Consider the following 22,071-nt stretch of genomic DNA (forward strand, 5'->3'; position numbering starts at 1 on the left):
TCTAAACCTTTACCTTAATTTTGCTACAATAAATCTTTTTAAGTGCATTAACATTCAGAAAACACAGTGCTCATCTGGCCCTGTTTTAATTCTAGGTATTCTAGGTTATTTCCTGTAGGCTGATAATGATGTAACAAATCAATTTGAATGAACAGGTAATGTTTTCTAAACAGAGATAAATACAAACACAATTTTGTATAAAAACTTATTTTGGGAGACGTTTTTCAGAACCACAGACTCCATAGCCAGGACAATGATGCTGCTGACATGCACAGTGTGTGTCTGTTATTCCCTGTCCCATACCACTGATTTAGATTCTGATTCTCTGCTATTTTTTATGAAACTGGTTTGATTTTATTGACTATTATTATTCTCACCACTGTGTAGACTTAGTGTATGTATGAAACGATGGGTATAAAAAAGTGTGACAAATCATGTCACATATTAACTCAACAAAGGACGCAGCATTTTACTTTTCAATACAGGACAATCCTGTTTATAAGATGTGGATGGCTGCCAACCCTAGATAGACTGAATAGTTTACTCAAGTGAAAGAAATTACTCAATGAATGAAGTGCTTTTGAGAATGAAGTGAGTTTGAGTGTTTTTGAGTTGAGATCATTTCTGGTTTTGGTTGACAGGGTACGCTGGCACATTTTGCTGCTGCTCCTGTTAATTAAATTTTATTTGTATATCACTTTTTACAATAGACATTGTCTCAACGCAGCTCTACAGAAATATCAACATGGTATACAGATATTAACAGCATGGAAGGGGAGCCTACTGAAATATAGGAAATCTCTTGGCGATGCTAGAAAAATCTATTTCTCCACCTTAATAGGAGACAACAAAAACAAGTCTAGATTCCTTTTCAACACAGTAGCAAAATTAACTAGGAATAAAACCACTACAGAGAGAAACACTCAATCATTACATAGCAGTGAAGATTTCATGTAATTTTTCATTGATAAGGTTGAAAATATTAGACGTGAAATACAGGCCATTAAATTAAAACTGGACAGTACTGTAACAAACCCATTACATGACAATGTAGCAATATCAGATCAATGTTTAGAGTGTTTTGCTCCGCTTAGAGAGACCGAACTAGCTACATTAATCTCTTCAGCCAATTCATCAACTTGCATACTAGATCCTGTACTGACATGTTTGTTTAAACAGATTGGTCCAGGAGTAATTGAACCACTTCTAAATATAATCAATTCTTCCCTAAGCACTGGCTATGTACCTAAATCACTTAAATTAGCAGTTATTAAACCCTTGATTTAAAAAAAACCTGATCTTGACTCATCTCAATTGTCCAACTATAGACCAATATCAAATCTCCCCTTCATCTCTAAGATTTTAGAAAAGGTTGTAGCAAAGCAGTTATGCTCGTACTTAGATAGGAATAACATGCATGAAATGTATCAGTCAGGATTTAGACCTCATCATAGCACAGAGACAGCGTTAGTTAAAGTAGAAAATGAACTTCTACTGACTTACGATCAGGGTTGTGTCTCGCTGCTTGTGTTACTCGACCTTAGTGCAGCTTTTGATACTATAGATCATACTATTCTCCTTGATAGATTAGAAAATGTTGGTATTAAGGGAACAGTCCTCTCCTGGCTCAGGTCTTATCTCACCGATCGTTATCAGTTCGTAGATGTAAATGGTGATTTCTCCATGCGTACTGAGGTTACTTTTGGAGTTCCACAGGGTTCTGTTTTAGGCCCACTGCTCTTTACTTTATATATGCTACCCCTAGGTCAAATTATTCGTAAACATGGAATTAGCTTCCACTGTTATGATGATGATACACAGTTGTATGTTTCGGCGAAGCCAGATGACAGACAGAAGCTTAGTAAAGTTGAGGATTGTGTAAAGGACATCAATAATAATAGGAAGACTGTTCCATAAAGGTGGGGCTCTATAAGCGAAGGCTCTTCCCCCTGCTGTAGCCTTCACTATTCAAGGTACCGTCAGATAGCCTGCATCTTTTGATCTAAGTAGGCGTGGCGGATCATATAAAACCAAAAGGTCGCTTAGATATGGTGGCGCGAGACGTTTAGTGCTTTATAGGTTAATAAAAGTATTTTATAGTTAATGCGAGATTTTACTGGGAGCCAATGCAGTATTGATAATATCGGTGTGATATGGTCGTATCTTCTAGTTCTAGTTAGGACTCCAGCAGCTCTATATCATTTCCGGTTTTGGTTGACAGGGTATGCTGGCACGTTTTGCTGCCGCTCCTGTTACTGTTTTGTTTGTTTTCGTTTGTTATTTTAAGTCATATTGTATTAAATAACTGCAAGTTTTTTTAAGTTTTGTTGTTTTTAGTGCCATTAGGACTGCGATGTGGTGGTGCCATTTTATATATTTTGGACTATTGTTTATATTTCTGTGCTCCACCTGGAATAACCTGCAGCGTGCAATGCGGAATCAACACCTCGGTTCGGATTCAACGCCAATATATCCATTGTCTGATCCTCTCCTGACATCTTTGTCCCTACCTGTCGACGTAAGACCAACAAACTGCTCCATACTGGTGTTGATCACAGTAATTTAATATAGTTTCCCCATGTGGAGGTTAAACCACAGTCGTCTCCGTTTCAGAGCCAGGCCTATGCCGCATTATTCAATGCGCGGTCCTTGAATAACAAGGTGCTGCTTTTATCTGATTTTCTTACAGATGAACTTGTTGTTTTAAACTGAAACCTGGCATAAAGAAAATGATGGGCTCCTGTTTATCCAGATCTCTCCAGCGGGATTTGGAGTATTAGATCTCTCGAGGTTATCTGGCAGAGGCATTATTGTGGTTTACATATGAAGTTCAACATAAGCTCTGTGTCCGTTCCCAAGTTTTCATCATTTGAATGCCTGGTCTTGAATATTTCCGCTCCTATATCTACCATCATCGCTACAGTCTATAAACCACCTAAGGCTAAGACACATGCAGCTTTTATGTCAGAGTTTGCTGACTTCTTGTCAATGTTGAGAATGAAGTTTGACAGAATTCTAATTGTGGGAGACTTTAACATTCATGTGGGCCGGAGTGACTCTGTGGCGGCTAAGGAATTTCTGTTACTAACTGATTGTTTTAACTTCACACAGTTTGTAACTGACCCGACTCATAACAAGGGCCATACGCTGGATCTCGTGATTGCAAACGGATCGTTTGTATTGCAGTTTTCATCTGTTGACATTGGACTGTCTGTTCATTCAGCTGTCTTCTTTAACCTGGAACTGTATCATCCAAGTGAGCCTACCATCCCAACAGTAAACTTCCGGAAGTGGAAATCTATTGATCAGACAGTTTTCTCCAATTCTGTTGTTTCCACCTTAAGCGATCTGCATCCCTCATCGCTGGAGGAGAAAGTTCTGTAGTTAAATTCTGCTCTTGCTGCTAATCTTGACTCTTTTGCTCCTCTAAGGAAACATACGGTCACATTGGCCCGCTCTGCTCCCTGGTATAAAGACAGTCTGCGCTCTAGAAAGGCTGCTTGTCAGAAAATGGAGCACAAATGGCGCCTTACTGGACTGAATGTCTAATATAAAGCGTGGAAGGATCTTCTGGGTGATTATCGAGCACTAATGGAGACTGAAAGATTCTCTTATTTCTCTCAGGTTACTGTAAACAATCAAAATAATCCCAGACACTTGTTCCAACCATAAACAGATTGCTTCAAGTTAATGCTGTTACCACTTTGTCTGTTTCTCAGCTGCTATGTGATTCTTTTCTTCAGTTTTTTAATTCTAAGATTGATAATGTTCGCAAAGAAATTCCAGATACACCTGACTCTGCCCCTTCACTCCTTCGTCCATCTGGGTTCTCTGGTGTTTCTTTCACTCATTTCTCCCTGCTCGAATCCGAGGCTCTCACAAGGGAGGAATCCAGCATGAAATCAACCACTTGCTTCAATATCACCGGGGTCACTCCAGCAGTACTAAAGACTGCTGCTCTTACACCAGTACCAAAGAAAGAATATGTTTCTGTGGATGATTTGAACAATTTTTGTCCAATTTCAAATCTTGAGTTTTTGGCAAAAATACTTGAGTGTGTTGTTGCCTCTCAACTATGTAATCATCTTACAATTAATAACCTCTTTGAACCCCTTCAGTCAGGTTTTCGTAAACTTCACAATACTGAAATGGCATTGGTCAAAGTTACCAATAACTTGTTGATGGCCTCTGATTCTGGAGTACTTCCATTCTTATTCTTCTTGATCTTAGAGCTGCTTTCGATACTGTGGCTCATGGTCTTTTACTTACCTGCCTTGAAAGTATTTTTGGTGTGTCTGGGACAGTTTTAAACGTGTTTAAATCCTATTTTACTGACCGTTCCTAGTTTATTTCTATGGGTGGCTACAGGTCTGGCTGGTCCACTGTCTCTGTTGGTTGATGGCTCTGTTCTAGAAACCCAAAGCAATATGAGGGACCTTGGAGTAATTTTTGATACCAGCCTTACATTGGATTCTTTTGTTCAGAGCAGTGTTAAAGGATCCTTTTTTCACCTCAGAAATATAGCTAGACTGTGACCAATGCTAAACTTTAACGCCGTTTTAGCCGGCGTTTGTAAATCCATAATTAACAAATTGCAATATGTACAAAACTCTGCCTCCAGGATCCTGACGGGAACCAGGAAATGTGATCATATTACTCCTGTTCTGGAGTTCTTATTAACCTTTATGTTATATTTTTCTGTGTACTGCTTATTTTGTGTACAGCGCTTTGAGAAGCTGCTTTTAAATGCGCTTTATACAAAAATAAAATAAAGTTTATTATTACTGTTACACAGTGGCATCCAACCATACATGTTCGAGCCAGAACATACAGAAGAAGAACTCCACCAAGAAGAGCAACAGGAGGCAGACAGCAACTGTAGATCTTTCTACACAATTACACTGAGACAAATAACTGAAGTTAATAACAACACACGTAGCTACCATAATGTTAGCTAGCAGCGTTACATCATTATTTACCTTTGTATTATTTTATTTTTTTATTTGAATTTCCCTTTAACTGTGACTTTAGCAATGACATTAACAGTGAGGAGATGTTACCTGTGTAGAAGTGACGAGTCTCCATCTTTAAACTCCAGAAGCTTGGCCATAGACCCATCACTCTTCATGGAGATACAGCTGGGTGCTGGTGATTCTGATCTCTTTACTTGGAATTTACTGCACAACATTATAGACAGTGCTTTAGTCATTTATATACACTCTTTACAGTTTTTAACTAACTTCTTAATTTAATGACAACTTAATTTTACATACAATGAACTGAATCTAACATTATTTCATACTAAGTGGTGACTGTTTTCATTAACAGTAAAACTTTGCTTAAGTTATTCCTTTCATATGTACTCAGTAAATAAATTAGATAAGGGATAATGCTAGGCTAGGTGTGCATTACATCATTTTAATGCATACTGTGGAGGCAAAGAACCACCTGACACAAAGTGGAGTACGTTAAAATCGTGTAATACACTCCTATCTCTGGATTTTTCTGCTTATACTATATCTCTCACACACACACGCACACACACACACACACACACACACACACACACACACACACACATCTACTACAGCCTTGAGGTGAGTTTTCTTGTTCGGTGTGATGTTTAATGACCCCAAAAAAACCTCTATAGTCCCATTTAGCCACTTTTTTTTTTTTTTTTTTTTTTTTTAAATCAGTTAACAAAGGTCACGTTTTACATAGACTTACAAACATCAACAATATAATAAAATCATTTGTACACTGGGGGAGCTTAGCACATTTCTATATAATAATATTAATACAAATTCTCAGAATTTGAATTGCCTTTTGTTTCATAGAAAATCGTACTGAGTCAATATAACGTTATATTTCTGTTTTAAAAGGACATAAAGCATAGTTTTTTTTTTGGAGGAAAATGTAAATTTGTGAATATGGAATTTTACCACTAAAGAAATAAGCTTATTATATAAACATTGTTTCTTTGATACTCCAAGAGACCAAACAACAAATGTTTCCATAACAAAACAAACTCATCAGAGAGAGATACTTTGTATATATTGTAACCTTAGTTTTGACAGGTATAGGTCAAAGGTCAAAAAGATACACATTCTAACTCTCTATATCTAGATCAAAGGTCATGATCATAAAAATATTAATAGTTATGTTAAATCTGGATCACATCCATTCGTTACCATACATGGTACGGCCATATTTTTCCACACCACACAAGTTGCACACTCATGTTCTTTCTAACACTCTGTGGTAGGTCATAAAAATATATATAGTTATGTTAAATCTGGTTCACATCCATTCGTGACCATACCTGGTGCGGCCATGTGTTTTTCCGCCCCACACACGTTGCACACATGGTCCTCCTAACACTCTGTGGTAGGTCATAAAAATATATATAGTTATGTTAAATCTGGTTCACATCCATTCGTGACCATACCTGGTACGGCCATATGTTTTCCACCCACACAAGTTGCACACACATGTTCTTTCTTTTCACATAGAATATGAAACTCTCTGAGGTAGGTCATAAAAATATATAGAGTTATGTTAAATCTGGTTCACATCCATTCGTGACAGAAACGTTACCATACATGGTATGGTCATGTGTATCCCACATCCAAACAAAAATATGACACACACACACACGCACAAACACACGCGTGCTCGTACAGACAAACGCATGCATACGAACCTGCTTATAAAAGTCGAGCATCCCTCTAGGTTTTATAATACTCTGTACTTAGAACAACGTGTGTGATCTTACAACATGGCTGATGTTTGTCCTAACGTGCCGAAAAAAGCTCACCCTTTTTTGGGAAGAATAGAAAAAATGTTAGAACATGAAAAGATTCAATATTGGGTAATGTCAAACGGATGTACAGCCGGGTTTTTTTTTCGACGCAGAAAAAGGAACCGTTTTGCTTTTCAAGTTCTCAGTCCCGGGACACACGATCTTTCTTTCAATCTTCCTTTCACGTAGAATATGAAGCACTCTGAGTCAGGCCTAGGTCCAAAGGTCAACAACGTAAAACCCCCGTTCTGATGCATTCCCGAGCACAAACACACCCCACACACACACACTCGAATGCATACGAACCTGTTTATAAAGTCGAGCACTTCGAAAGTTTTAACATCGGAAAAGGTTCGACCGAATTTCCAGAGTCTGTTCTTCACTACTTCCAGACACCATGGATTTGTATTTTAATCAATTAATAGTTAAATATAAATTGAAATACAATGTTTATGTAATTATCCAGTCGGCAATGATATTGATATAAACTTAGAACTAATCTTTCTGAGTACAAAAATCATCATCCTTATCTGGTCATTATGTAATCTGGTACGATACTTTATCTAAAATGTAAATATTCATTACATTTATATTACAGTGCAAGACCGAGTTAAGCTCATCTGTTTCTAGTGTATAGGTAATTAAAATTTGTCTCTTAGATCTATGTAGTGATCTAAAATGGGAATGTTAAGTTATTAAAAGTATGTTTTACTCTTTTATAGACAGCTTGGTGATTATTTCTGATGATGAGATTCCCGAAACAACCACTCATGACCTTTTGAATCTGAGCTCCACTCGTAAGTCATAACATAAAATTGTGAATGTTTCATGCTGTAAAAGTCTTTCATACGTGAATATAGCATTGTTTGTATCAATTCAGAATTTGAGGGAAACGTGACTAACAGTGATTAAGACGGAGATATTTCAGGTGAGTTGTAGTATATTTACCTTCTATTTACACAGCACAAAAAATAAATAAATAAAATCTCTTTCACATGTTCTGTGACTTATAGATACGAGTGATGCAATCGAAGACCAAGAGGAAATCATCTCGGAAACCGACATTCAACAACACATCGAACTACAACAGATCTGCGCAGTGTGGCGTGAATTCTTCGAAGCAAAGACTGATTTATTGGAAAACTTTGGACAGATTGATTATACACTTGAATCTGGTCAAGGTACAGATTTTATCCCTTTACTATACAGCACGCTTGAAAATGTGAATAGATGTCTCTCAGTGAGCATAAAGTTGATTAGGAAATTGTATGATAGATATGGCGCAGAAACGACTGAAATGCAGTTCGGATATAGAGACTAAAAAAAAAAAAGAGAACCGAAAATTCTCCATTATCGCATGATTTCTTCTATGACGGAAACCAAAGTTTTTCAAATGGTCCGTTATATCATGATTCGTACACACCCCTGAACCCATGTTTAACTGAAGCGATCAACCGGCTGAACGAAAGTTTAATTCCGTCACACCGAGTCGTTAGTGAGAGACCTAATCAGAGTCCAAATCACGTCATATCAAACACAACGGTGACGCCAAATGATATATTTTCTGAATTAAATCAATGTCTGTTAGAGTTACATAATAACCTAAATGAACACGGTCATTCAGTACAATTAAACCCTGATCTAATCGATGCAGTCAATCAGTTGAATGAAAATTTAAGATCGTCAGAACAGAGCAATACTCAAAATGAAAACCCCAGACGAAATTCCAGTCAAACTGTATCAAGTACGCCGGTGACGTCGCACGACATATTTTTCGAATTAAATCAATGTCTGTTAGAGCTACAAAATAACCTAATCAAACAAAGAGAATCTATGCAGATAAACCCATGTTTAATAGATGTGGTGAATCAAATCAATGAAAATATGTCATTATCTCCCGTTCAGAATATCGTCTCGACTCCAGAAAACGCTCAGGAACCTAGACCGTTATCTTCTCATGATATGATATACGATCTTAATCAAAGTCTTATGAGGATCAGTCCTCATGACAGTCTTGTTAACTTAATCGAACACCCTGCCAATATTGCACAAAATTCGGAAAACGATAATGAACGCAACCGCCCAATGGAAAACATACACTCACCTAATACCCAAGATTCTCAAATGGAAAACACACATTCGCCCGATACCCAAGATTCTCAATTGGAAAACTCGCCCGATATCCAAGTAGAGCAAGAAGGTGATGGATTAGAACCTAATATTAGAATAATTAATCGGGAAAGATTCAACAACACTGAGATTAGGAGAAGAGTGAATTTTTCTTCTATCGCGAACGTTGACAGCTTTGCAGATTTTTATAATTATGTTTTAGAGATTTTAAACAGTGTGATTGAAATCGCTAACAATTTAATTTCTGCCAAAGATGTAGTCACCGTTGAAATTAGAGGTGATACGACCAATGTTTCATCACGTGTTCAATTAGACAATGGTGTCATTGATTTAGGTTCTTTTCTGACCATGATCGAAAATGCAATTCAGAGTAAACGTGAAATTTTTACCAATAATACCCTTGAAATAGTTGTCCAAATCGTTCGACCACCTCGGGGCGATGGAATTAGAAGGAAAATAGGCCATATATTCAAAACAGAAACCCTGCAGAAGAAAATGCAGCATCCATACATTTTTCACAACAGAGACAACATGTGCTTCGCCTTGTGTGTTAGCCAACTTTTGAATCGTGAAAAAAATTATTTTGAAACCAAACAAATCGCTAGAAAATTACAACACGATGTGGGATTATCGGTAAACACCGCTGTCAGCTTCGCTGACATACCGAGATTTGAGAGACATTTGAATTGTAAAATCTTAATCGTATACTGTTCTGCTAGCAAAGCCGGATACTCTTTCTTTCAAACTAGCAAGACTCCCCACGAAAAAACCATTTACTTGTTTTTACATGACAACCACTATTATAGGGTTAAAAGTATCACCGGACTTTTAGGAACGAGTCATGTTTGTCATTTCTGCCATTCGAGGTTTGACGTTTTATGGAATCATAAATGCTCTTATAGCTGCAACGTTTGTCACGACCCCGATTGTTACAAACACTCTAAGAATGTTACTAAATGTCCAGAGTGTCAGAGACTGTGTGGCTCCCAATACTGTTTCGAGATGCATAAAGCAAAGATTCAATCGCACAAAGGCGAATATTCTATGTGTGAAATGGTATTCTACTGCGGTAAATGTAAACGTGTGATAAGGGATAAACATTCTAATCGTGAGAATCACGTATGTGCCCATTCGAAATGCATACTCTTGGCCAAAAACTCGATGAGGATATCGAGCATAGATGTTTTATACAGAGGGCCAGGACAGAAAGCGAAAATACGGATTATGTGTTTTACAATTTCGAGACTAGGCAGGAAACAGGAACACATGTAGCTAATTTCATATGCTGTATTGATTTTAAGGGAGAGGAGTGGGTGGCTGAAGGGGATGATTGCGTCAGTGCCTTCTTTAAAAAGTTTCGGTGTAATGCATACCACGGATACAAGTTTATCACCCATAACGCTAGAGGGTTCGATTCATACCTTTTGTTAAACCATTTAGTGAAAGAAGGAATCACACCCGAAATCATAGCACAAGGCGGTAAAATTTTGTGTTTCATCGATACCGCGTTTCGTCAGTCCTACATTGATAGTCTATCGTTCTTACCCATGAAATTGAGTAGTATCCCAAAAGCCATGGGTTTTTCGGAAAGCAAGAAAGGCTATTTTCCCCATTTCTGGAACACCATAGAACATCAGGATTACGTAGGGCCGTATCCTGACCCTAAGTTTTACGGTGTAGATGGCATGATGCCTAAGGATAGAGAAGAATTCTTTAAGTGGTACAGAACGGTTTCTGACAAAGTCTTTGATTTCAAGAAAGAGATGGCGGAATACTGTGTGAATGATGTAGAAATTTTGAGAAAGGGGTGTATAGCTTTCAGACAAGAAATTCTGGAAAGTACAAAGGTCGATCCTTTTAAATGCATAACGATCACTTCTGTGTGTATGAAAATCTTTAGAACCAACTTCCTGCGTAAAGACACTTTAGCTATTCCGCCGCTTGATAATTACATCACCACTCAGAAATCTTTCTCAACACCTTCCATACAATGGCACGATTATGTTTCAAAAACGCAAAACCTACCCATTCGCCACGTGTTGAACGAAGGTGAAGTCAGGTTCGGTACCTATTACGTAGATGGTTACTGTGAGGAAGGGGAAAACCGTAAGGTTTTTGAGTTTCTTGGGTGTTTTTATCACGGTTGTGAAAAGTGTTTTTCCTCAATGACCCCGCATCCTCTTACCAAATCAAACGCAACCTTCGGAGATATCCGTCAAAAATCGATGGAGAGAATTAAGAATTTGCAAGACACTCTCAATTTGCAAGTCACTCTGATGTGGGAACACGAGTGGAATGAAATGAAGAAAAACGACAATCTCGTGCAAAATTTTCTAAAAGACTTTGACTTTCCTGAGCATTTAAACTCTCGAGATGCTCTTTACGGCGGTCAAACAAACGCGTTAAACTTGCATTATGTAGCTCAACCCGGTGAGATTATTTTGACTTTACCTCACTTTACCCATTCGTAAATAAGACAAAGACATACCCGATCGATCACCCTATCATCATTTATCGTGACTTTCAACCTCTGAAATATTACTTTGGTATCATTAGAGCAAAGGTATTACCACCTAGGGGTCTGTGGGCACTTGTTCTACCATTTCGTGTAAAAAGCAAACTCCTCTTTCCTCTATGTAGAACATGTGCCGAACATCAGTTAAAACATTGCGATCATACGGCTCAGGAGAGAGCTCTTACCGGAACATGGGCATCTATCGAAATTGAGAAAGCCGTCGAAAAAGGTTACAAAATTCTAAAAGTGTTTGACGTGTGGCACTTTCCTAAAAGGTCTGGTTAGCTTTTTACGAGATATATTAAAATGTTCCTCAAGACCAAACAGGAAAGTTCAGGTTATCCGGCCTGGGTCGTTGATGAATCATCTAAACGTGAGTACATTCGCAAATATAAGGAGAACGAAGGGATTACGTTGGATCCGAAATTTATCACTGTTAATCCTGCCAAAAGATCCGTGGCTAAACTCGCACTAAATTCGTTGTGGGGTAAGATGTGTCAAAGACCAGACAGATCAAACACGACCTTAATTCGCGATCCTGCCGAGTTTTTACAGTTCATGTTCTCCAATATTTATAATGTGAGTCAGTTCTCTTTTTTGAATGAGGAGGTGGCGATGGTACGGTGGCGTTACGCATACGAGAGATTGATTAAACGGCTAAAAGCTAATGTATTCATCGGCATTTTCACTACAGCGTACGCTAGACTTGAGCTGTACAATTTGATGGATTGACTGGATCAGCGTTGTTTGTACACAGACACCGACGGCGTCATTTTTAAAAGTAAGGAAGGTGACTGGATGCCGCCCTTAAGCGATTACTTGGGTGGTCTTACCAGCGAACTAGATGATGGCGACCAAATCGTGGAATTTGTAAGCGCAGGTCCTAAAACCAATGGTTACAAAACCATGAAAGGAAAAACAACCATGAAAGCTAAAGGCATTACTTTAAATTGTATCAATTCTGAAATTGTCAATTTGAAATCACTAACAGAACTGGTGGACGAGCGAGTGAAAAATCCGGATCATACAGGTCATCTCGTAACCACGCATAACCAAATCGTGAGAGATAAAAAGGGATTTCATTTGAGAAACAAATCACAGTTGAAAAGGTTCAGGGTTGTGTACGATAAGCGTGTTTTATTATCTGATTTTACAACTCTCCCTTACGGCTATTAAGACTATTCGTATATATGTGTATATAGTTTCTGTTGATGTGATTTGTAAAGGAAAATATGAACGTGACTGCTTTTGATGCTAGGATGCAACTTCCCTTCTCATGTATCATATGTGGACCGAGTAATAGTGGAAAATCTTTTTTTATCAAAATGTTGTTGGAAAACTGTAAAGAGGCAATGTCGGGTGTTCCAGAAAACATTGTCTGGTGTTATACGTGTTGGCAACCTCTGTACGATGAATTATTGACCAGAATAAAAATAAATTTTCTTCAAGGAATCCCTGATTCTTTGTGTGATGACGAACTATTTCCTCCAAATAAAAAAAACTTGTTGGTAATCGATGACTTGATAGAATCCACCAGTAAAAATGACGAAGTAGAAAAGGTATTTTTTACAAAATACACACACCACAGAAATCTGAGCGTCATCTACCTCATTCAAAACTTGTTTTTTCAAGGAAAGACCAGTAGAACAATCAACTTGAACACCAACTACATGGTTCTTTTTAAAAACCCTAGAGATAAATTACAGATCAGCATACCGGCTCGTCAAATGTATCCGGGTAACAGCAAGTATTTTTTAGAATGCTTTCTCGACGCCGTCTCTAGACCTTATGGGTATTTATTTGTTGACCTGAAAGCACAAACGCCAGAAGAACTTCGTCTCCGTTCAGGGGTGTTTCCGGGGGAGAAGCCGGTTGTGTATGTTTCGAAGAAGAAGAAAAAACTTTAAAGTATCGGCAACAAATATCCGATCGATTGAAAAAAACCCTCCCGCTACTGAATTCATTACACAGGTCTCCATCCCGAAGGAGAAAGGATATATTACGCGATGCGCCCACAGATCTCATACTGAGCATATGTGAACTAGCTTTAAACGTGCTCAGGGGAAACATACCGCTGACAACAAAACAGTACCGGGTTTTAAAAAAACAAAAAAAATGGATCAAACTATTTGCTGATAAAAGAGCATCCATTGAAAGAAAAAGGAAAGTTATTAATCAATCCGGAGGATTTCTTCTGCCTTTGCTCAGTGTAGCCATTCCTTTTATAAGCAGCTTAATCGCGTCCCGCAACAATTAACATGGAGACTGCTGAGAAAATGTATTTAGTCCCTCAACATCAGATCGATAAACTTAGAAACATCGCCGCAGAGAAGGAAACCATAAGAAAGACTGTTGAAAACAACTTGGACGATGCAATACGTGGTATTTTATCAAGGACTGATCTGAACGAATACGATAAGGCGAAACTCTACGCGTCTGTGCTGCAAATTTTTTTAAACTTGGTTAAAGTAGGAGAGCAGGAAACCGCTCAATTGACCCTGTCTCTACCTAAAATATCGGAAAGCAAAACGGAAGCAGCGGTGACCGAACCTCCCAAAGACGAGATCGTGCAAGAGGTCCTCGCTAACATTTCTGCTAGAAACAAAAGAAACGCTTCGTACGTTATGGAAAAACTTTTAAAAGCCAGGGCTGCGTGGAACGATAGCGGTGAATTTATTTTTAAAGGAAACACTATCAAAGGATCTCACATGGTGGATTTGCTTAAAAATCTCACGACGAATCCGACGAACGGAGGCCTTTAGGTTGGAAAGAGTTCTTACAGACAGTAGCCAACCTAAATATACCCTTTTCAGCAATACCTAATGGCGGTGTTCGATGCAAAATATCTGACATAAAAAGATCTAAAGATATCTCTCATCTTGTTTCCCCACCTAAAAGCAAAGACTACGATTCTGAGCCAGTTTTCAAATCCCCCGTTTTTAACCGTTCTGACTGGTTTGGTTTTTGAAAATGACGAGGGACAAAGAATGTTATGATATGTTAACCCTTTATTTCAATAAAATAACTTTTGTTTAACATTTTTCTTGTGAAGCATCGTCATTTAACATTCCACTACATATGCGAATGAAACATATCTAGAGAGTTAACACATTGTACACATGTAATTGAATGCTTTTTATTTACTCTAGGGTACATTTTTTTAACGAATGACACAACAGTGTTATCATTTCTAATTAAATCTTTGCTATACATAGACATAATATGGTTAAATGAATAACCTTTAGCTTTGTGACACAGAAAAAAAACACAGTGTTGCCCGCAGCAAACCGACGTAAAGTTTTGAACTTGTACAGGGTTATATTTTATTTTGCAACAGTTCTTTGTCAAAAAATAATGAATTGATCGAGGAAAGAGTCCGTAGTCTGGAGGGTTTCCGTACGAGTCAAAAAATTCTCCTGTGTTTTCGTCATTAAGGCATAACGCTAGCCAGTGCTCACCCGGCATGTGTCTCGGATGTGTGTTTACGATGAATAAAGCTGGAAACTTTCTCAGAGTACTTGTAGGTAGCTCGTCACAGGCCATCACGCCATGAAATATTTTATCTATTTCAGGCCAACTTCTCATAACCTCCGTTAGTTCTCTTTTATCCATGCGTTACTGGTCATCGATGAGCACGTTTCTTCGATTGTTTATTTCTAGAATGCTGTCAAAACTGGCGTACACGATTAAATTCACTGTGATCGTAAGTGGTTGACGAAATCTGAGTTCCAATCACATATTGCCCGATTTTATTAATGACAAATGTTGCCCACAATCGTCATCGGGATTCAGGTTGAAAGTGAATAAAGTATATCCGTTCAGGTACTCTTCTCTGTTTATCGACAGTGCCTGATCTTTCATCTGCTTTCCTAATGCTAAAATTAAAGAATGGAATTCACGGACCACGTTACCGGACTGAAAAACAGGCTGAAACGGCTTTGCAGGATATTGCGTACCATCTACGTACAGCGCGATAAACTCTGCATCGTAATGTTTAAAATTAAAAGGGTTTTTATTGTACAACCTGCTGAAGGCATCGTTGTCTACCATCCCAAAGATAATGGTTTTAGGTAAGGGGCCGAGGAAAAGGTTCTCTTGTGAACAAATGCAGCTCCCTGCAGCTAGACTGAAGGTCTTCAAACAGACTCTTTCGATTGGATACTTGGCTGTGGCGCTGAGAAGTGCTTGTCCGTGACCGATTTTTACAGACGGTGAGACGGTTACTTTCTTCACAAAAAGAGAAGCATTGAGTATTTTCAGATTGAAATTTGCATTTCCTTCCTTCATCAAGCAGAATTCAGCTTTGCTGCGAACCATTTTAATCCTCAAGTCAATCTCGTTCAGTAAAAGTTTATCCTGAAAAAATATATCCGAGTTAATGTGTCCAATCAAGTCGAAGGTGTTGCTTTCAGCACTGAAACTGGCCCTTTTTTTGAGGCCTTCGGTTTGTCCGTCCGGGTCTGTGGCGTCCATATGCCCCGCTGTGTCTTTGTAGAATAGCCTGGTGCAAAATTGTGTTTCCAGTGTATCTTTTCCACAGTTGATAAGACTTTTAAAGGTAGCACGGTATGGGTATGTACTGCTAGATTGAGAAATAAGACGATCCCCAAGCATGACATCCACTTGTGAAAAAAGTGAGGCTACGGGGTAGTTAACGACCCCAACCTTTACATCGTTAGCTATATTGGAACCGTCGGGGTTCACGGTTTTACAGGACAGATGTAAAAAGTGTTGTTCAAGTCGAGGTAATACTCCCCGTTTCCAGCCACGTAGAACTCCAGGGGCCCGTTGTCCGTAAGAGAGGAAAGTGGAGGTATTTCGACATAAGTGTACTTCTCGATACTCGTTTGAGTATAAGGTAATATGAAAATATCCAATTCTGTCTTGGTACGCTCTGAGGATAGACTGTGTAAGAACGCCATGATGTTAGAAAATGTTCAGCCGATTTCTCTTGTGAGAGATGGAAGGGTGCCTGTTGCCTCTCTGCTCGGTCTTTTTCACACTGTTCTTGATTTAAGTAACCTTACGTCTTTTATTAGGAACCACATGTCGACGCCCTGGGAGCCTTTTAGATTTTTTACACGCAATCAACACAAGCCCCGATCCGTCTTGATTCTGAGCTTGTGTCTTGCTCATAATATTGCTGAATACGTCACTTACGAACTCTTTAGCAGCTGTTTTTAAATGAGGCTTTGCAATAGCAAAACCCCTTTTGAGGAACGGAACCGCCATTCTAAAAAGACCCTTGAACAGTCCTCCTAGCCCCGACCCATACATGGTGGGGGCGCCTTGAAACCCAGGAAGACCATTTCCAGCCTGGCGGACATAATAATCCACGTAGGTCTGCGGATGAAAGTAGCCCCTATCCATCATTTTACATATGGAACGAATGTTTAGCGGGTCTAAAGTGTAGTTTAGCAATAAATTTCCTGTAACTAAAAGGTATAGGCTTGTTCTGATCTGTTTTGACTTCGATTACTATATCGGTAATGTGGTTCTTGGTGAGAGGTACGTAATGCAACTTATCATAAGTAATTGTGACGACTTTGTTGTTTTCACCCGTTATATGTACGCATCTCAGTAACGGGGCAAAACTGTCACCAACTCGTTGATACTCGATAACGTCTGTATATACATACATCGTATAAAAGCCTGCGTGAATATCAGCGGGGTTAGGCGCGTCTGGTTCTCGGACCGTTATCGGAACACCGAGGTTCATACTGAGCATATATGCTAATTTTCCATTAGCTTTGAACGCGAAATGTTTTTGGGATACGATGCATATTTTATTTTTCATAGGGTTATAGAATAGCTCTATTCCGAGCTCCAATTTCTTTATGTTGTTGTTGATTTCACTAACCACTTCATCGATATTTTTATAATATCCTGGAGTGATATTAAAGTTACTGTTTTGTATTCTCTTTCCATCCCTCCGAATAATATGACAGAAACTGTCTTCCTCCGTTAACGAGTACCAACTCTGGATATATTGAACCTCTGCGAGTGAGACTTCCCATATTCCGTTCAAACTGATTGGTTTGGCGAATTTAGTAGTGTAGTGCGCGATCTTATTATTAGGGTAAATATCCAAAGACGAGTTGCTTGGAAGGGTCACAAAGAATCCACACTCTTCCATGGTTTAATGAATATAGTTTTCAGTTTTGTTCACGGTGATGCTTTTGTTATGTTAACTACGTCTTCGAACGGAACACACGAATTAAATTTATCGGGCCAACCCACCCATTTCACCAGGCAGACTTTTTTCTGCTTTCGGGTCTTTTCAGACTAGATTTTCTCAATTTTAAACGTCTTGACCTTACCGATAATTATCTTTTGTAACTCGGGTTCATAAAATGTTCCCTCAATTTTTTCACCATCATAGTCTTGTAATTTATACACTGGGGGTTCTCTCGGTATCCGTTCAGAGATTGTAAAATATTCATCCGTAAAGTTTTGCTCGTATCCTTTTTCAAACTGTCTTTTTAAATGAGAAATTCTAACGATATCACCGACTTTAAACTTGAAATTTAGTTTCGTTAATTTAGGTGAGAACAGTCCGTAGAGGATTTCAAATACTCTGAAGGAATTGGCTTCGTTGACCTCAGCGGGTTTCATTTTGATGCTGGAATGGTAATTGTGATTGTACGCTTGAATCAAATCCTGAACTATGTCGATGTATTTTCTCGTGTTAAAAGCGGTAAAATATCTCCACATCCTGGTCTTTAGCGTTCTGTTGAACCTTTCACACACCGATGCTTTTTGCCCCGTACCCGTAGCAAAGTGAATAATGTCATGTTTTTTCATTAATGTTTGAAAATTTTTGTTAAAAAACTCCTTCCCTTGATCAGTTTGTAGTTTTCTGGGGACCCTACCTTCATTTGGAATGGAATCAAAAGCTTTAGTTACTTCGATTCCGGTCTTGTTTCGTAACACACGTACCCAGGCATATTTGGATAAAATATCTATACACGTGATCATAAATTTCGCATTGTCGTTACTCTCTGACAAGTTGCTCATATCGACTAAATCAGCTTGCCATTGTTCATCGATGTTCACAAAAACCTTGTTTCTTTTAAACTTTGTAGATACTGGTCTATGTAGACTGTATGCATCCTGCTCTGCTAACCAGTTTTTTATTTCAGTATCATTAGCTCTTTTACCTATTTTCTCAACAATAGCTCTTTGCAAACTCTCAACACCACCGTACGAACCAGGTTCTGACAGTGTATAATATATATTCTTCATCAATCGTTCAGTCATTTCGAGTGTCAAGGCAAGAATGATCAAACACCAGTGTAGATTAAGCATTTATCTCAGAACACGCGAGTAAGGTATTACATATTCAATCAAAGTAACATTTTCCATTCTAAACACACACAGGCTTAGATACATTAGTTTACAATCAAATGTTTCAGCAATACATACAAAAACTTGTTACACACCTATGTGTTAAAGACACACGCTATTTACGAATGTCTTCAGCATTTTTGTTTTAATCGGCTTCAGCCTTTTCTCGCAGTCAGAATAGACGTGGCTTGTTTTGAAGTTTCCCATGTATGCGACGGTTCAGCAGGTTCCAGAGATGAGTGAAAGGTCCAGTAATCTACGATGTCTTCGCACACTTGCTCGTTGAAAACGTCTTTGGTTTTCTCCTTGACCTCGTTCAGCACGGTTTTGATGTGAGGCTCGTCTCGCCATTCACACTTGGTGGCTTCAGCGATGCCTTGAATTTTTTCCAGGGAAGGAGTGTGTTTGATTCCACACAGTTTCAGACCTCTTGCCAATGTGTATTTGAACCACGGTTTAAACAGTTTTTTCAGCAATCTGTAGGTGTTTAGGTGCAGACAGTACTCTTCAGGATCGAACAAACACGTGTGTTGGAGTTGACTCGGGTGATCGATCGTGCAGCCGTGACAGTTGTCCTTCAGATCTTGTTGGATAACTCTGTCCAGCAGTTCCCCCGTAACAGCACGTATGATGGTTAAGTGTTGGTTATACACCCGTCGTCTTCATCATTCGTTGTCAGATAGGTCAGATTTCTTTTTCCTAGGTTTTCACCGTCTTCAAAACCCAAACTGGTCACATCATCATCATCATCATCCTACAGGGTTGCATCAGAGTTGTAGAAAACGGGGTTGAATTCACAAGACATACTGCTGGTTGACGTTCAGAATACTTTGACTCGATATGTAATCAGACTCATTGATATAGCGTGTGGGGTGGAGTCTTGGCGGGAGGTGGAGTTTCTGATCAAGAATAGTATATTGACGATCTCAGAATTAGACTTCTTCTAGCCTTACTTTTATTTGCATCATTTCTTTGTCTCTTCCAGTTTTTTTTGAATAATTCATCGATTTGCCGGAAGTAGCATTGCACATCGTGCCAGCTGGTTCGGTCATACCTCACTTCACAATTCTCTTTGTTATCAGGGGCGTTGTCACCGGTTAATACAGAAGCACAGTGCAGTGAAACTTGGTTCTTGGAGAAATTTGTTGCTCTGATACAGTAATTGCATTGAAGAGACGTACTGTTCCATTTACGTCTGTACGCATCCGGGGAAAAGAAATCCATTCTAACAATGTAGTCAAAATCCTTGCACCATTTTCTGAACTTTTTCCAGTCACCTTTGTTAAAAGTTACGTTCTCTGTAGCACGGATCCAGTGGATGTGTCCCGGGACCGAGAACTTGAAAAGCAAAACGGTTCCTTTTTCTGCATCGAAAAAAAACCCGGCTGTACATCCGTTTGACATTACCCAATATTGAATCTTTTCATGTTCTAACATTTTTTCTATTCTTCCCAAAAAAGGGTGAGGTTTTTTCGGCGCGTTAGGACAAACATCAGCCATGTTGTAAGATCGCACACGTTGTTCTAAGTACAGAGTATTATAAAACCTAGAGGGATGCTCGACTTTTATAAGCAGGTTCGTATGCATGCGTTTGTCTGTACATGCACGTGTGTGTTTGTGTCATATTTTTGTTTGGATGTGGGATACACATGGCCGTACCATGTATGGTAACGTTTCTGTCACGAATGGATGTGAACCAGATTTAACATAACTATATATATTTTTATGACCTACCACAGAGTGTTAGAAGGACCATGTGTGCAACGTGTGTGGGGCGGAAAACACATGGCCGCACCATGTATGGTAACGAATGGATGTGATCCAGAATTAACATAACTATTAATATTTTTATTTTTTTGATCATGACCTTTGATCTAGATATAGAGAGTTTGAATGTGTATCTTTTTGACCTCTGACCTATACCTGTCAAAACTACGGTTACAATATATACCAACTATTTCTCTCTCCCGGCTAAAATCTATGGGTGACAGGGCTTTTTCTGTCTACGCTCCTTCACTCTGGAACTCTCTTCCTCCTGAACATAGGGGAAATCAGACTTTTGGCATTTTTGGCACTTTTGGCAACTTAAGACACACTTTTAAAAATTGCATTCGACTGCTGATGCCTTTTTAAAATAATTATCATTATTTAATTATTATCATTATAAATTTTTGTTGTTCTTATGAACTTTTATGTTTTATTTTTCTGTGTACTACTTATTTTGTGTACAGCGCTTTGAGAAGCTGCTTTTAAAGGTGCTTTATAAAAAATAAAATAAAGTTTATTATTACACAGTGGCATCCAACCATACATGTTCGAGCCAGAACATACAGAAGAAGAACTCCACCAAGAAGAGCAACAGGAGGCAGAGAGCAACTGTAGATCTTTCACAATTACACTGAGACAAATAACTGAAGTTAATAACAACACACGTAGCTACCATAATGTTAGCTAGCAGCGTTACATGATTATTTACCTTTGCATTATTTTCTTTTTTTTATTGGAATTTCCCTTTAACTGTGACTTTAGCAGTTACATTAACAGTGAGGAGATGTTACCTGTGTAGAAGTGAGGAGTCTCCATCTTTAAACTCCAGAGGAGGTTCCATAGACTGATCACTCTTCATGGAGATACAGCTGGGTGCTGGTGATTCTGATCTCTCTCCCTGGAGTTTACTGCACAACATTATAGACAGACCTTTAGTCATTTATATACACTCTTTACAGTTCTTTACTAACTTCTTAATTTAATGACGACTTATTTTTACTTACAATGAACTGAATCTAACATTATTTCATACTGAGTGGTGACTGTTAGCTTTTCATTAACAGTAAAACATTGCTTAAGTTATTCCTTTCATATTTATACAGTAAATGATTTGGGTAAGGGATAATCCATGGCTAGGTGTGCATTACATCATTTTAATGCATGCCATGGAGGCAAAGAACCACCTGACATGAAGCGGAGTGCATAAAATCGTGTAATACACTCCTAGCTCTGGATTTTCCTGCTTATACCATATATATATATATATATATATATATAATATATATATACACACACACACACACACCCCAAGTCTATAGAAGAGGAGTTTTCCTGTTCGGTGTGACGTTTATTGTCCCCAACAACCTCCGTAGTCCCATTTAGCCATCTTTTTTTTTTTTTGTAATCAGTTAACAAAGGTCACGTTTTACATAGACTTACAAACATCAACAATATCATAAAATCATTTGTACACTGGCGGAGCTTAGCACATTTCTGAATAATAATATTA

General features: G+C 38.5%; 1 non-coding gene across 1 annotated transcript in view; it reads right to left on the reverse strand.

The window, feature by feature from the left end:
* Positions 1 to 22,071, reverse strand: part of LOC108280083 (uncharacterized) — a 43,258-nt gene that overhangs the window by 18,883 nt on the left and 2,304 nt on the right. Inside the window, exon 2 of the transcript XR_008398374.1 lies at positions 21,353 to 21,469. This is a non-coding gene — a transcript (uncharacterized LOC108280083). The remainder of the gene's footprint in view (positions 1 to 21,352; positions 21,470 to 22,071) is intronic.

This window comes from Ictalurus punctatus, chromosome 19, assembly GCF_001660625.3.
Source record: "Ictalurus punctatus breed USDA103 chromosome 19, Coco_2.0, whole genome shotgun sequence".
Taxonomy (NCBI): Eukaryota; Metazoa; Chordata; class Actinopteri; order Siluriformes; family Ictaluridae; genus Ictalurus; species Ictalurus punctatus.